The sequence below is a fragment of the Dromiciops gliroides genome, chromosome 4 (genome assembly GCF_019393635.1).
Source record: "Dromiciops gliroides isolate mDroGli1 chromosome 4, mDroGli1.pri, whole genome shotgun sequence".
NCBI classification, from domain to species: Eukaryota; Metazoa; Chordata; class Mammalia; order Microbiotheria; family Microbiotheriidae; genus Dromiciops; species Dromiciops gliroides.
This window is the reverse complement of record NC_057864.1, coordinates 275,031,537-275,047,540: the sequence shown is the minus strand read 5'-3', so window position 1 is coordinate 275,047,540 and position 16,004 is coordinate 275,031,537. Positions and strand designations below refer to the sequence as shown.

Below are 16,004 nucleotides of genomic sequence, written 5' to 3'. Positions count from 1 at the left end.
TATAAATTTTGTGCAGAATAAAACCAGTGATAGATTTCTGAAGACCTCTGTTAAAGATTTTTTTCTAGGTTGACATTAGTCACACTTTTAAAATACAGTCATTAAAATCATTTGCTATCTACCTTAATGTCCCATAATCTGGCCTTCAATCTATACATCTGATCAGTGATTATGATGATATAAGATCTACTGTGTGCTAGGTACTGTGCTACACACTTGACAAATATATAATTTGATCTTCAGGAAAACCATTGAAGGTAACTGCTATCATTATCCCCATCACATTAATGTTCTTGTTCGGTTGTTACAATTGTGTCCAACTCATCAGGATTCCATTTGGGATTTTCTTGGCAAAGATACTAGAATGGTTTGCCATTTCTTTCTGCAGCTCATTTTGTAGGTGAATAAACTGGAGTAAACAGCTTAAGTGATTTTTCTAGGGTCATTCAATGATTAAGTATTTAAGTCCAGATTTGAACTTAGGTCTTCCTTACTCCATGTACAATGCTCTATTCACTAGGACAGCTAGCTATCTTATTAAGGACGTTGCCAAGTGCCTTACTGAAATATAAGTAATTATGATTACAATATTCCCCTGATTAACATTTTAAAATATCTAATTTTTTAAAAAAATAAATATCCTGGTATGACTTATTATTAAAGAATCCATGTTGACTCACAGAAAACTTTGCTTTTCCTTCCAAGTACTTATACACAAGTTGTTTTATATCAACTAGAATTTGGACCTCAAAAAGTAAAATAATCTATATAATTTACTCTGTTTCAATGAGGATGGTATACATTTTCCTTGTCTGTAGAATTGTAGTATAACCAGTTGAAAAGTAGACTTTAAAGACCAGAATTGTCCAGATGGTAAAAGAGGCACAAAAATCCACTGAAGAGAAGAACCCCTTAAACAGCAGAATTGGCCAAATGGAAAAAGAGGTTAAAAATCACTGAAGAAAATAACTCCTTAAAAAGTAGAATTGGAGGGGCAGCTAAGTGGCGTAGTGGATAAAGCACTGGCCCTCTGAGTTCAAAGCCAGCCTCAGACACTTAACACTTACTGGCTGTGTGACCCTGGGCAAGTCACTTAACCCCTAATTGCCTCTCAAAAAAACAAAAAAAACCAAAAAAAGTAGAAATTGACTAGTGGAAGGTAATGGTTTTATAAACATCAAGAAGAAAAAGAAAACATTTAAAAGAACAACAAAAAAGAAGAAAATGTGAAATATCCTGTAAGAAAAACAACTGACCTGGAAAATATATATTGATGAGAGATAATTTAAGAATTATTAATGGAGCAGATCCAAGATTGTGGAGGAAAGGAAATTATTTCCCTGAGCTCTCCCCAAAACCACTCCAAATACTTTCACAGATGATGACATAAGACAATTCCTGGAGCAGCAGAACCCACAAAAGGATGGGGTGAAATCATTTTCCACCCAAAGAAAGCTTAGAAGATTGGCAGGAAAGGTCTGTTGTACAGGGACTAGAGTGGAGTGTAGGCCCATGCAGACCACACTGGCCAATACCCAACCCCAGCATAGGCTGCACCAGCAAACCAGGCCTCAGGAACCTCTGAATCACCTATGATAGCATGTGCTTCTGGAGCTCAACCCACAGACAGTGAGGGGGTGGAACAGTTGGCCAGGAGAAGATTACAAGGGTCTCTTTGCTGGTGCTGAGGCAGGGTTCTGTTGTTTTGCCTGTGCTCAGATCCAGGTCACAGTCTTGGGTGGTGGCCTAGGTAGTAGAAGAACACTGGCACACTGGAGGTTGCAGCCAGAGTGGAGCAGGGCTTTGTCCCAGGCCACAGGACACAGAAGCAGGCCTGTGGTTGCTTGCAGGCTGGGGCACAAGCTGGGGTAGTGGTGAACTTGCCTTTGCTTAAATCATACCACATTGGAGAAACGAGGGACTTACAAATTCCTAGAAGTATTTCAGAGAACAGCTGGCAAATCTCCTAAAGCTTGGGACAGTTTGTCCTCCACCCTGGAAGCAGTGCCCCACTTTAAGACATAGTTAAAAGTCAAGATATAGGTGGTAAAATTAGCAAACAGAAAAAAACAATTATAACCCAAGACAGTTTCTATGGTAACAAGGAAGATCAAAATAAACTCTCACAAGAAGGTGACAGTCAAAGCTCCCATATCCAAAGCTTCCAAGAAAAAATATGAATTGATCTCAGGCCACAGAAGTACTCAAAAAGGACTTTGAAAATAAAGAGAGGTAGAGGAAAAATGGAAAGAGAATTGAGAGTGATGCAAGAAAATCATGAAAAAAAAGTCAACAGCTTGAAAAGCAAAATTGGCCAAATGGAAAAGGAGGTTCAAAAGCTCTCTGAATAAAATAATTACTTAAAAATTAGGATTGAGCAAATGGAAGCTAATGACTTTATGAAAAATCACAATAAAACAAAACTAAAAGAATGAAAAAAATAGAAGGCAATGTGAAATATCTTGGAAAAACAACTCACCTGGAAAATAGATCCAGGAGAGATAATTTGAAAATTATTGGACTATCTGAAAAAAAGAGCATAGACATCATTTCCAAGAAATTGTCAGGGAAAACTGCCCTAATATTCTAGAAGCAGAAGGTAAAATAGAAATTGAAGGAATCCACTGGTCATCTCCTGAAAGAGATCCCAAAATGAAAAAATCCAGGAACATTATAATAAAATTCCAGAACTCCTAGGTCAAGGAGAAAATACTGCAAGTAGCCAGAAAGAAGCAATTCAAGTGCTATTCTGCCTGCTCCCTCCTCACCCCAAGTGCCGCTCCAGCTGCATCACCCTCACACCGAGCTCTGGGCCCCAGCAGCTCTAGCACCGCCACTGCCGCCTCCCTCCTCCCGCCACCATGATTATCTACCAGGACTTCATCAGCCATGATGAGATGTTCTTCAACATTTACAAGATCCAGGAACACACAAACGGGTTGTACCTGGAGGTGGAGGGGAAGATGGTCAGTAGGACAGAGGGTACCATTGATGATTCACTCATTGGTGGAAATGCCTCTGCTCAAGGTCCTGAGGGTGAAGGAATAGATGCCAGTGTAATAACTGGAGCTGACAGTAATAAACCATCATCTGCAAGAAACTAGTTTCACAAAAGAATCCTACAAAAGTACATCAAAGAATACATGAAATCAATCAAAGGCATACTTGAAGAACACAAGCCAGATAGAGTAAAACCTTTTATGACTGGAGCTGCAGAACAAATCAAACACATCCTTGCCAATTTTAAAAACTATCAGTTCTTCATAGGCAAAAACATGAATCCAGATGGCATAGTGGCTCTCTTGGACTTCCGTGAGGATGGTGTGACCCCATATATGACTTTCTTTAAGGATGCTTTAGAAATGGAGAAATGTTAACAAATTCAGCTGATTACTTTGAATCACCTGTCATCATAACTGACTGCTTTTTGTCGTCTACACAATAGGACTTGGACAAACTTGAGCTGATGTCATCTTGAGCTTTATTCATTTATTTTTGACCTTGATGTATTTGGAGTGGAGGCATTGTGTTTAAAAACATGTCATGTAGGTTGTCTAAAATAAACACATTTAACCGCCCCCCCTCCCAAAAAAAAAAAAAGCAATTCAAGCATGGTGGAGCCACAGTCAGGACAACATAAGATCTACCAGTTCCTACATTAAAGGATCAGAGGGCTTGGAATATGATACTACAGAGGGCAAAAGAACTGGGATTACAACCAAGAATGACCTACCCAGCAAAACTGAATATAATCCGTCATGGGGAAAAATGGGAATTTAATGAAAGAGGACTTTCAGGCATTTTTGATGAAAAGACCTGAACTGAATAGAAAATTTGACTTTTGAATACAAAACCCTAGAAAAGCGTTAAAAAAGGAAATCAGAAAAACAAATAATAAGGGATATTAAAAGGTTAAGCTGTTTACATTCCTGCATGGGAAGATGATACTTGTAACTCATAAGAACTTTCTCATTTTTAGGGCAGCTGAATGGAATATATTTAGACAGAGGGCTCAGATGTGAATTGAATATGAAGGGATATCTTAAATAGTTTTTTTCTTTTTGGTGAGGCAATTGGGTTAAGTGACTTGCTCAAGGTCACACAGCTAGTAAGTGTTAAGTGTCTGACGCTGGATTTGAATTCAGGTCCTCCTGACTCCAGAGCCAGTGCTCTAGCCACTGCACCACCTAGCTGCCCTCAGGGATGATATCTTTAAAAAAATAAAATTAAGGGGTGAGAGGAATGTACTGGGAGAAAGGAAAAGGGAGAGGTGAAATGGAGTAATGTATCTCACATAAAAGAAGCAAGAAAAAGTTTATGGAGTAGATTTGAATATAAGGGAAGTGTCAGGGAGTGAGTGAGTCTTACTCTTTCTTATCAGAATTGGTTCAAAGACAGAATAACATACACACTCAATTGGGTATAGTATTCTATCTTACCCTGCAGGAAAGTAGGAGGGGAAGAGAAAAGGGGTGTGTGTGTGAAAGAAGGGAGGGCAGATTGGGAGAGGGGGCAGTCAAAAGTAAAACACTTTTGAGTAGGGATAAGGTGAAAGAAGATAGAAAATAAAGTAAATGTCATGGAGAGGGAACAGGATGGAGGGAAATACACTTAGCAATAGTAATTGTAAAAAAATCAAAGCAAGTTTCTTTGATAGGCTTCAGTTCTCAAACACATGGAGAACTGAGTCAAATTTGTTAAAATAAGAGCCATTCCCTAATTGAAAGATGATCAAAACACATGAAATTTTCAAATGAAATGACCAAACCACCTATAGCCATATGAAAAAAAATGTTCTAACTCATTATTGATTGGAGACATTTAGGTCAAAACAATTATGGGTACTGCCTCATACCTATTGGATTGGATGATAGGACAGCAGAGGAAAATGACTAATGTTGTAGGGGATAAGGGGAAAATGAGACATTAATACACTCTTGATAAATTTGTAAACTGATTCAAAGTTCTGTAGAGCAATTTATAACTGTGGCCAAAGGGCTATAAAATCACGCATAATCTTTGACCTAGTAATACCACTACTAGGTTGCTTTCTAAAAAGAAATTAAAAAAATTGAATTCAAAATTAGGGAGATGTCCATTAATTTGGGAAATGGCTGAACAAATTGTGGGATGAGATTATGATGGAACACTATTGTGCTATAAAAAATGATGAGCAGGATGCTATCAGAAAAGACTGATATCAGAATAAAAGACTTACATGAGATGATACAAAGTGAAATGTACTGTACACAAAATAACAGCAATATTGTAAGATGATCTGCTGTGAATGACATAGTGATTTTCATCAATGCAATGAACCAAGATAACTCTGAAGGACTTATGAAAAATGCAGTCCATCTACAGAGAAATAAGTGATGGTATCTGGATAGAGATTGAAACATACTTTTTTGTTAGTTCCTTTTTCTAAAGATTTTTTGTCTGTTTTCTTTAACAATCTGACTAATGTTGAAATGTTTTGCATAACTACAAATGAATAACTTATATTGAATTGCTTGAGTTCTTAAGGTGGGGGGTTGAGAGGGAGGGAGGGAGGAAGAGAATTTGGAACACAGTTTTAAAAATCAATGTTAAAATTTGTTTTATGTGTAATTTGGAAAAAAAACACCAAAATTCTAAATAAATAGGGAAAAATAATTATTGAATCACCTGAAAGCAATCAAAGAAAGAACATAAACATCCTATTTCAAGATGTCAAAAAAATCTGCTCTCATATACTAGAACAAGAAGATAAAATAAAAATTGAAAGGATCAGCTCATCACCTCCTGTAAGAGATTCCAAAATGAAACCATACTGGAATATTATAACCAAATGCCAGAGCTCCCAGGTCAAGGAGAAAATATTGCAATCAGTCATAAAGGAAGAATTCACATAAGATTGAGTTACAGTAAAGATAACACATGATTTAGTGGTTTCCATATTAAATTAAGAGAGGGGTTAGAATATGAGATTCTAGAAGGCAAAAGAGCTAGAATTATAACCAAGAATAACTCCCAGCAAAATTTAATAGAATCCTTTAGGGTAAAAAAAATGAAATGGAAGTCTTTCAGACATTTTTTTTTGATTCATTATTTTTATTTAGTATATTTTCCCTCAATTACATGGAAAAACAATTTTTAACATACATTTTTAAAACTGTGAATTCCAAATTCTCTCCCTCCCTTCCCTCCTACCTTTGAGAACACCAGCAATTCAACATAGTATATGGATGTAGTAATGGAAAACATTTCCATATTAGACATGTGAAAGAAAACAAATGGGGGCAGCTAGGTGGCACAGTGGATAAAGCACTGGCCCTGGATTCAGGAGGACCTGAGTTCAAATCTAGCATCAGACACTTGACATTTCCTAGCTGTGTGACCTTGGGCAAGTCACTTAACCCTCCTTGCCTCACAAAAGAAAGAAAGAAAACAAACAAAACCTCAAGAAAATAAAGTAAAAAATATACTTCAATCTCTATTCATATACCAACAGTTCTTTTTCTGGGAATGAATAGCATTTTATATCATAAGTCCTCCAGAGTTGTCTTGGGTCACTGTATTGCCAAGAATAGCTAAGTCATTCAGAGCTGATTTTCTTATAGCATTGCTGTTAATTTGTACATATTACATTTCACTTTGTATCAGCTCACATAAGTATTTTTGGGTTTTTGTGAGAACATCCTGCTCATCATTTCTTAGAGTATAAAAGTATTCCCTTATAATCACATATGGCACTTTGTTCAGTCATTCACCATTTGATGGGCATCCCTTCAATTTCCAGTTCTTTGCCTCCAGAAAAGAGCTGATATAACTATTTTTGTACATATAGATCCCTTTCCTTTTTGATTTTTATGTCTTTTTGGATACAGACCTAGTAGTGGCATTGCTAAATCAAAGAGTATGCATGGTTTTATAGCCCGTTAGGCAGAGTGCCACTTCTCTCTACAGAATGATCAAATAATTTCAGTACTCCACCAACAGAGTATTGATATTTCATTTTTCCTATATCCTCTTCAATATTTGTCATTTTCCTCTTTTGTTCTATTAGCTAGTATATTGCCAGTCCTCCAGGTTTTTTTCCCACTGTTTTGCTATTTCCCTCCATTCTATTGGAACAAAAATTCATTACTTGACAAAAATTGCTGAGAAAACTGGAAAACAGTATGGCAGAAATTAAGTATAGATCAACATCTCACACTGTATACAAAAACAAGGTGAAAATGGGTACATGATTTATGCATAAAGGGGATACCATAAACAATAGAGCATGGAATAGCTTATCTGCCAATTCTATGAACAAGGGAAGACTTTAGCATCAAAGAAGATATAGAGAGCATTACAAAATGTAAAATAGATAATTTTGATTACATAAAATTTAAAAAAAACTCTTGCACAAACAAAATAAATGCAAACAAAATTATAAGGAACACAGAAAACTGGGAAAGAATTTTTGCAACAAGTACCACAGATAAAAGCTTCCTTTCTCAATTAGATAGAGAACTGAGTCAAATTTATAAAAACACAAGTCACTTCCCAATTGATAAAAATAAAAGTATATGAGCAGGCAGTTTTCAGACAAAATCAAAGCTATCTATAATCATATGAAAAAAGTGCTCTAAATAACTATTTAACAAATAAATGCAAATTAAAAGAAATCTGATGAACCACCTTACACCTATAAGAGTGTTTAATATAACAAAAAAGGAAAATGTTAGATTTGGGAGGGGATGTGGGACAACTGAGACAATAATCCACAGTCGGTAGAGTTGTAAACTGATCCCAACCATTCTGTAGAGCAATTTGGAGCTATTCATAAAGGGCCATAAAACTGCATACTCTTTGATCCAGCAATACTACTGCTAGATTTATATCCCAAAGACATTTCCAAAAAGAGGAAAACACCTATTTGTACAAAAATATTTATAGCAACTCTTTTTGTGGTGGATAAGAATTAGAAATCAGAGGAATGCCCATCAACTGGGGAACGCCTAAACAAACTGTGGCATATGAATGTAATGGAATATTATTGTGCTATAACAAATGACAAGCAGAATGATTTCAAAATGGCCTGGAAAGACTTATATGAACTGATGTATAGTGAAGTGAGCAGAACCAAGAGAACATTGTACATAGTGACAGCAATACAATAATCCAAGACAATCCCAAAGGACTAATGATGAAGCATAATATCCACCTCCAAAGAAAGAATTGATATTGATTGAACACAGCCTAAAACATGCTATTTTTCACTTTTCTTTCATTTTTTAAGTGTTCTTATAAAAATGACTAATATGGAAATGTTTTACTTACATAATTGCATATGTATAACCTATATATAATTGCTTACCACCTCAGGGCAAGAGGATAGAAGGAAGGAAGGATAGACTTTAGAACTCAAAATTTTAAACAGAAACATTTATTTTTTAAAAATTAATTTTTAAAATCTCATCCTTCGTATTAAACTCACACCTGTGACATCTGTCTATATATACTCCTTCCAACTGCTCTAATAATGAGAAATTTCCTATGAGTTGTGTTTAATCTTCCCCTGGAGGAATGTAAACAGTCTAACCTTTTTAAATCCCTTATTTCCTTTTCCTGTTTACCTTTTTATTCTTCTCTTGAGTCTTGTATTTGAAATTAAATTTTGTTTTTTTATTAAGGTCTGGTCTTTTCCTCAAGAATCCCTGAGAGTTCTCTTTTTCATTTAATGCCCATTTTCCCCTGAAGGTTTATACACAGTTTTTCTAGATAGGTGATTCTTTGTTGTAATCTCAGTTCCTTTACCCTCTGGAATATTATATTCTAAGCCCTCCAATCCTTTAATGTAGGAGCTGCTAAATCTTATGTGATCCTGACTGTGACTCCACGGTACTTGATTTTTTTTTCTTTCTGGCTGCTTGAAGTATTTTCTTCTTGACCTGGGAGCTCTGGAATTTGGTGATAATATTCCTGGGAGTTTTCAATTCAGAATCTATTTCAGGAGTTGGTTGGTAGGTGCTTTCAGTTTCTAATTTATCCTCTGGTTCAAGACAATAATGAAAGTTTTCCTTGATAATTTCTTGAAAGATTATGTCTAAGCTTTTTTTTTTTTTTATCATGGCTTTCAGGTAGTTGAATAGTTATTAAATTTGCTCTTCTGTATCTATTTTCCAGGTTAGTTGTTTTTGCAAAGATATATTTTTACATTGCCTTCTTTTTATCATCCTTTTGGTTTTGTTTGATAGTTCCTTGTTTTTTCATAAATTCATCGGCTTCCATATGCTTGGTTCTAATTTTTAATGAATTATTTTCTTCAGTGAGCTTTTGTGCCCCCTTTTCTATTTGGCCAATTCTACATTTTAAAGATTTTTTTTCCTTCAGTGAATTTTTGTGCCTCTTTCCATTTGGCCAATCCTATTTTTCAAAGCATTTTTATCCTCATTGGCTTTTTGTATCCCTTTTGCCATTTGGCCTAGTCTGTTTTTTATGGTGTTATTTTCTTCAGTATTCCTTATTGTGGGTGTGTTTATCCTTTAACAAGCTGTTGACTCTTTTTTCATTATTTTCTTGCATGACTCATTTCTCTTCCAAATTTTTCCTCTGTCTTTCTTATTTCCAAAGTCCTTTTTGAGCCCTTCCATGGCTTGAAACTATTTCGTATTTTTCTTGGAGGCTTTGGATGTAGGAGCTTTGACTTTCTTATCTTCTGAGGGTGTGGTTTGATCTTCCTTGTCACCATAGTAACTTTCTATGTAAAGGACTTTATTCTGTTGTATCCTCACTTTCGCAGCCTACTTGAATTTTATCTCTTTGTTAAAATAGGGCTTTGGTTCCAGAGTGGAGTGGGCACTGTCCCAAGCTTTATGGTTTTGTGCAGCTGTTTTCAGAAATACTTCTAGGGACCTGTGAGTTTTCAGTTCTTCCAAGGTACTATGATCTAAGGAGAGGTGTGTTTACTACTCTCCTGGCCTGTGCTCTTCTCTGTGAATGACCATAAGCCCTCTTTTCTGCACTGGAACTGTGAGGAGGGTCCCTGCTCCACTGTAGCTGAAAGCTCTGGTATATTAGTGCTCCTCCGCTCCCTGGAACTGCCTCCTAGGACTACAACCTGGATCCTAGTTTGGGCAAAGCACAGGGTTCTTCTTAAGTCCCAGCAAAGAGACCCCTGGAATCTTCTGATCAATTGTTTTACCCCCTTACCTTCTATGGGCTGAGAGGTCCAGAAGTTGTTGCTGCTATGGCGGCTCCAGTGGCACTCAAGGCATGCTCCTGGTTTGCTGGGCCAGGACTGCATTGGCGTGACCTGTGCTAAACTGTGCTCCACTCTCACCCAGGTAAAATAGACCTTTCCTGCTAAAGTTCGAAGTTGTCTTTGGCTGGAAAATTGTTTCACCCTGTCCATTTGTGGGTTCTGCCTCTTCAGGCATTGTTTTATGGCATTATTTAAAGGTATTTGGAGGGGGTTGGGAGAGAGTTAAAGTGAGTCTCTGCCTTTCCTCTACCATCTTGGCTCCACCACATTTTCAAGCTTTCTTGATGAAGAGACCAGAGCTGAATAGAAAAAAAATACTTTCAGATACAAGGATTTAAGAGAAGCATAAAACATAAACTTGAAAGAAAAATCATAAGTGACTCAGTAGGGTTAAATTGTTTACATTTCTGTATGTGAAGATGACACTTGTAACTTCTAAGAACTTTATTATTATTAGTGAAGTTAGAAGGGATATTCATAGAGAGTATGCAAGTGAGTTGACTGTGATGGGATGATTTTTTAAAAAAATAATGGGTGACAGAGGAATGTGTGGAATAAAGGGAGAAGGGAGAGGAAGAAGGGGAAAATTATCTCACGTAAAAGAGGTGCGCAAAGAAAAGTTTTTATAGTGGAGAAGGAAATGAAGCAGGTAGCAAGCAATGCTCAAACTTTATTTTCATCAGAATTGGTCATAAGAGGGAACAACACACACTCAGTTAAGTATAGAAATATGTTTCACCCAATAAAAAATTATGGGGGAAGGTAATGAAAGGAGGAGTATACAGGGCTGATGCAAAATATGACAAATTAAATGAGGCAGTGGTCAGAAACAAAATAGTCTTTTGAGGAGGGAGGGAGGCAGTGAGGGAGGGAGAGAGAGAGCAAGAGAGAGAGAGGGAGAGAGAGAGAGAGAGAGAGAGAGAGAGAGAGAGAGAGAGAGAGAGAGAGAGAGAGAGATGGGAAAACAGAAGGAAGCAAAATACACAGTAATCATAGCAGTGAATGTAAATGGGATGAACTCACCTATAAAATAGAAGCAGATAGCAGAGTGGATTTGCAACCAGTTTCCAAAAATATTTTTTTTTTACAAGAAACACACTCAAAATAAAAAGATATACATAGAGTTAATATAAGGGACTAGACTAGAGCACAATCTATTTTTTTTTTCAGTTGAGCTTTAAAAAAAAGGGGATAAAAATCATCTCTGACAGCACAAAAGCAAAAAGTAAACAATAAAAGAGATATGCAGGGGCAGCTAGGTGGCGCAGTGGATAGAGCACCAGTCAGGAGTACCTGAGTTCAAGTCTGGCCTCAGACACTTAATACTTACTAGCTGTGTGACCCTGGGCAAGTCACTTAACCCCAATTGCCTCTCTAAAAAAATAAAATAAAATAAAAAGAGATAAGCAAGGAAACTACATTTTGCTACAGACACAATAGTCATTGAAGTAATATCAATATGAAACATATATGCACCAAATTTCATAGGTTCTTTATTCTTTTTTTTTTTTTTGGTGAGGCAATTGGGGTTAAGTGACTTGCCCAGGGTCACACAGCTAGTGTTAAGTGTCTGAGACCAATTTGAATTCAGGTCCTCCTGACTCCAAGGCCAGTGCTCTATCCACTGCACCACCTAGCTGCCCCAGGATCTTTATTCTTAAAGTAAAAGTTGAAGGAATTGTAGGAGAAAATATATAGTAAAACAATTTGAGTATGGGACATCAATATCCCTCTCTCTAAGCTAGATAAATTGAACCATAAAATAAATAAGAAAGAATGTAAGGAAATGAAGAAATTTTTAAAGAGTTAAATACGATAGTCCTGTGGTAAAAATTGAATGGGAATATAAAGGAATATATATTTTTCTTAGCTGTTCAAAGACATCTTTATAAAAATTAACTGTATTAGGGCATAAAAACCTTAAAATCAAATGCAGAAAAGCAGAAATATTGAATGGACTTTTTAGTAATGTAATAAATATATTCAATAAAAGGCCATGGAAACATAGATTAAACTTAATTGAGAATTAAATTATCTAATCCTAAATTGTGAGTGGGTGAAAGAAAAAAAATAGTCAATAATTTCATTAAAGGGAATGACAACAGTTAAGGCAACATTCCAAAATTTGCAACATGCAGCCAAAGAAGTTCTTAGTGGAAAATTTATGTCTCCAGATATGTACAATAATAAAAGAAAGAAGAGATCAATGAATCATGCATACAACTAGGAAAACTAGGAAAATAACAAATTAAATATCTCCAATTAAACACCACATAACATAGAAAGTAAAAAAAAAAAAACATTGACCTAGTAAAAAAACCCACACAACTAGGGGTTTTATGATAAAACCAATAAAATACATAAACCATTGGTTAACTTGATTAAAAAAGAAAAAGAAGAAAACCAAATTATCAGTATTGAAAATGAAAGAAGGAAATGCTATAAATGATGATGAAATTGAAATAATGACAAATAACACTATCAGAGAAAAATATGTTGAAAAAGTCATAAATGAGTTCCCTAAGGAAAAAAAAAATCACTGGACTACATGGATTCACAAGAGAATGTTCTCAACCAACTTAAAAAATAATTCCAGTACTATTTAAATTATTTAGAAAAGTAGAAAAAGAAAGATTCCTACCAAATATCTTTTATGACCCACGTATGGTACTAATATCTAAAGAAGGAAGAATAAAAACAGATAAAGAAAAGTATAAATGAATTACCTTGACATTGATGCAAATATTTTAAATAAATTACTATCAAGGAGATTACAGACATATATCAAATAGATAATATATTATGGCTAGGTGGGATTTATACCAGCAATGCAGTGCTCTTTCAATATTAGGAAAACTATCAGCCCAATTAACAAAAACCAAAAAAATTTATATGATTATTTCAAAACATGCAGAAAAAAGTTTTGATAAAATACAATGCTCATTCATATTAAAATTTTCAAAATCATAGGAATAAATTGAACTTCCCTTAAATGATAAGTAATATGTATCTAAAACCATCAGCAAGCATTATTTGTAATAGGAAGAAGGTAGAAGCCTTCCCAGTAAAATCAGGGGTAAAGCACAGTGCCCGTTATCATCCCTATTATTCTATATTGTATTAGACATACAAGTTATAGCAATAAGGGAAGTAAAAGAAATTTAAAAAATTAAAATGAGGAAACAGTGATCACTGTTTGCAGATGATGTGATAGTATACATGGAGAATCCTAGAGAATCAACTAAAAATCTAGTTGAAATAATTAACAACTTAAGCAAAGTTGTAGGATATAAAATAATACCAGATAAATCATCAGTGTCTCTTTATATTACAAACAATATCCAGCAGGAAGAGAAAAATTCTTCTTAAAATAACTCCAGACAGTATAAAATACTTGGAAGTCTATTTGTCAAGATAAACCAAGGAACTAGATGAACACAATTACAAAATACTTTTCATGCAAATAAAGACAGGTATATACAATTGGAGAAATATTAATTGTTTACAGGTAGTATAAGACAATTTTAAAAAAAATGGGAAGTCTACCTAAATTAATTGTTCGTCACACCACGAAAAATCACTTCTAGAGCTCCAAAAGTCATAAAAAAAATTATCTGGAAGAACAAAAGTTCAAGAATGTCAAGGGAATAAATTTTTTTAAAAATGAAAGATGGGGGCAGCTAGGTGGCGCAGTGGATAGAGCACCGGCCCTGGAGTCAGGAGTACCTGGGTTCAAATCCGGCCTCAGACGCTTAACACTTACTAGCTGTGTGACCCTGGGCAAGTCACTTAACCCCAATTGCCTCACTAAAAAAAAAAAGAAAGAAAGATGGCCTAACAGTACAATATCTCAAATTGTATTACAAAATTGTAATCATGAAAACAATCTTATACTAAGAAGATTGGTAGATCAGTAGAATAGATTAGGTATACATGATACATGACCATGGCAATCTAATGTTTGATAAGCCCAAAGTTCCAAGCTTTTACAACAAGGACTCACTTTGATAGAAATTGATAAGAAGAAAATAAAGCAATTTTGCAGGAATTAGTTATATTCTAACATTTCACATTGTATACTAAAAATGGTCAAAATAGGTACATAATTTAGACATAAATTGTGATATCCTAGGCAGATTAGGGGAGCAGAGACAATTTTGCCAGTTAGATCTATGAATCAAGGAAGAATTTATGACCAAACAAGAGATAGCAAGGATCATAGGATATAAAATGGATAATTTTGATTACATGAAATTAATTTTTTTTTGCAAAAACAAAACTAATTCAATGAAGATTAATTAATTAACTAATTCAATGAAGATTAAAAGTTAATTAGGAAACTGGGAGAAAAAATACATCAAGTTTCTCTGATAAAGGCCTCATTTCTCAAATATATAGAAAATATATAGAAAACTGAGTGAAATTTATAAGAATGAGTTATTCCCCAATCAATAAATTATCAAAGGATATAAATAGGCACTTTTCAGATGAAATCAAAGCTATATATAGCCATATGAAAAGATCTTTAAAGAACTATTGATTAGAAAAAAAGCAAATTAAATCAATTTTGAGGTACCACTTCATACCTATCAAATTGGATAATATGACAGAAAAGAAAAATGAAAAATATTGGAGGGAAAGTGGGAAAATTGGGACACTAATGTTGTTCTGATCAATACAGTCATCCAAGAAAATTTTGATGGACTTATGAAAAATTCTCCAGAAAAAGTACTGAATCTAATGCAGATTGAATTATAATTTCTCTTTCTTTATTTCTTTGAATTGTATTTTTAAAATTATTGTAGTTGCCAACTGTTTTTAGCTAAATTATTGGGGGGGGGTTGGCTAGATTTTCTAAAATATTACTAAATTATATATTAATGACTATTGCACCTGTTTTGGCAATAAGTATTTACTATTAAAGTATTGACTGCATGGCATTTAACACAAGCAGAAATACCCCAAGTGACATTTTGTCTCTACATTACCTAAACTGGCCTATGAGGAAAGTGCTCACCAATAGGACAGCATTCCTAGTTTAGAGTGCAAGCCAAGAATGGTGTTGACCTCCTGGTTGAGGCTTTTTCTTCTATCAGATAGAGTTGGCTCTTTATACACTGATCAAAGCCAATTGGCTAGCATCATTCAATTCCATTGGTTGGCATGACTTGAGGGTGGTCCCCAATAAAATGAATTGTATGGTGATAACATCAGGGTCTAATGGGAGAGATCCCCTGAGGGGCAACATCAAAGTCCAAATAGGTGAGACTTAATCCTATCAGTTCACTGAGATAGACACAGAGTATATCTCTATTTCTATTGTCCACCTTGCACACAGGATTAATACTTTCTCCTATAAATTGACCTCTGATGGGGGTGGGGTGGGGGAGAAAAGGCTAAAACTTGTCCCTGGGGCCACAAGAAATTCATTATTAATTAATTAATAATTATTTTCTCAGAGTTCCTTCCTTCATTCCTTTCTTAATTTTGTAATGCATTTGAGTAATTCTTACAAAAGAATGCAGAGATAAGCAGACCATTCAAATTAAAAATTTTTTCCAACAACAACAATAAAAAACAACCATTAGAATGAAAAATAAATTGTAATTCTTTTTTTTTTCTTTTTTTGAATTTTTTTGCAGGGCAATGAGGGTTAAGTGACTTTCCCAGAGTCTCACAGCTAGTATCAAGTGTCTGAGGCCAGATTTGAACTCAGGTTCTCCTGAATCCAGGGCTGGTGCTTTATCCACTGTACCACCTAGCTGCCCCA

At 35.1% G+C, this 16,004-nt stretch overlaps 1 protein-coding gene and 1 pseudogene across 2 annotated transcripts in view; both read left to right on the top strand.

The window, feature by feature from the left end:
* The window catches only part of HMGCLL1 (3-hydroxymethyl-3-methylglutaryl-CoA lyase like 1), a 258,337-nt gene that overhangs the window by 134,741 nt on the left and 107,592 nt on the right, over positions 1-16,004 (top strand). The gene's annotated exons all lie outside the window — the stretch shown is intronic.
* LOC122726673 lies at positions 2,847-3,419 on the top strand (annotated as a pseudogene).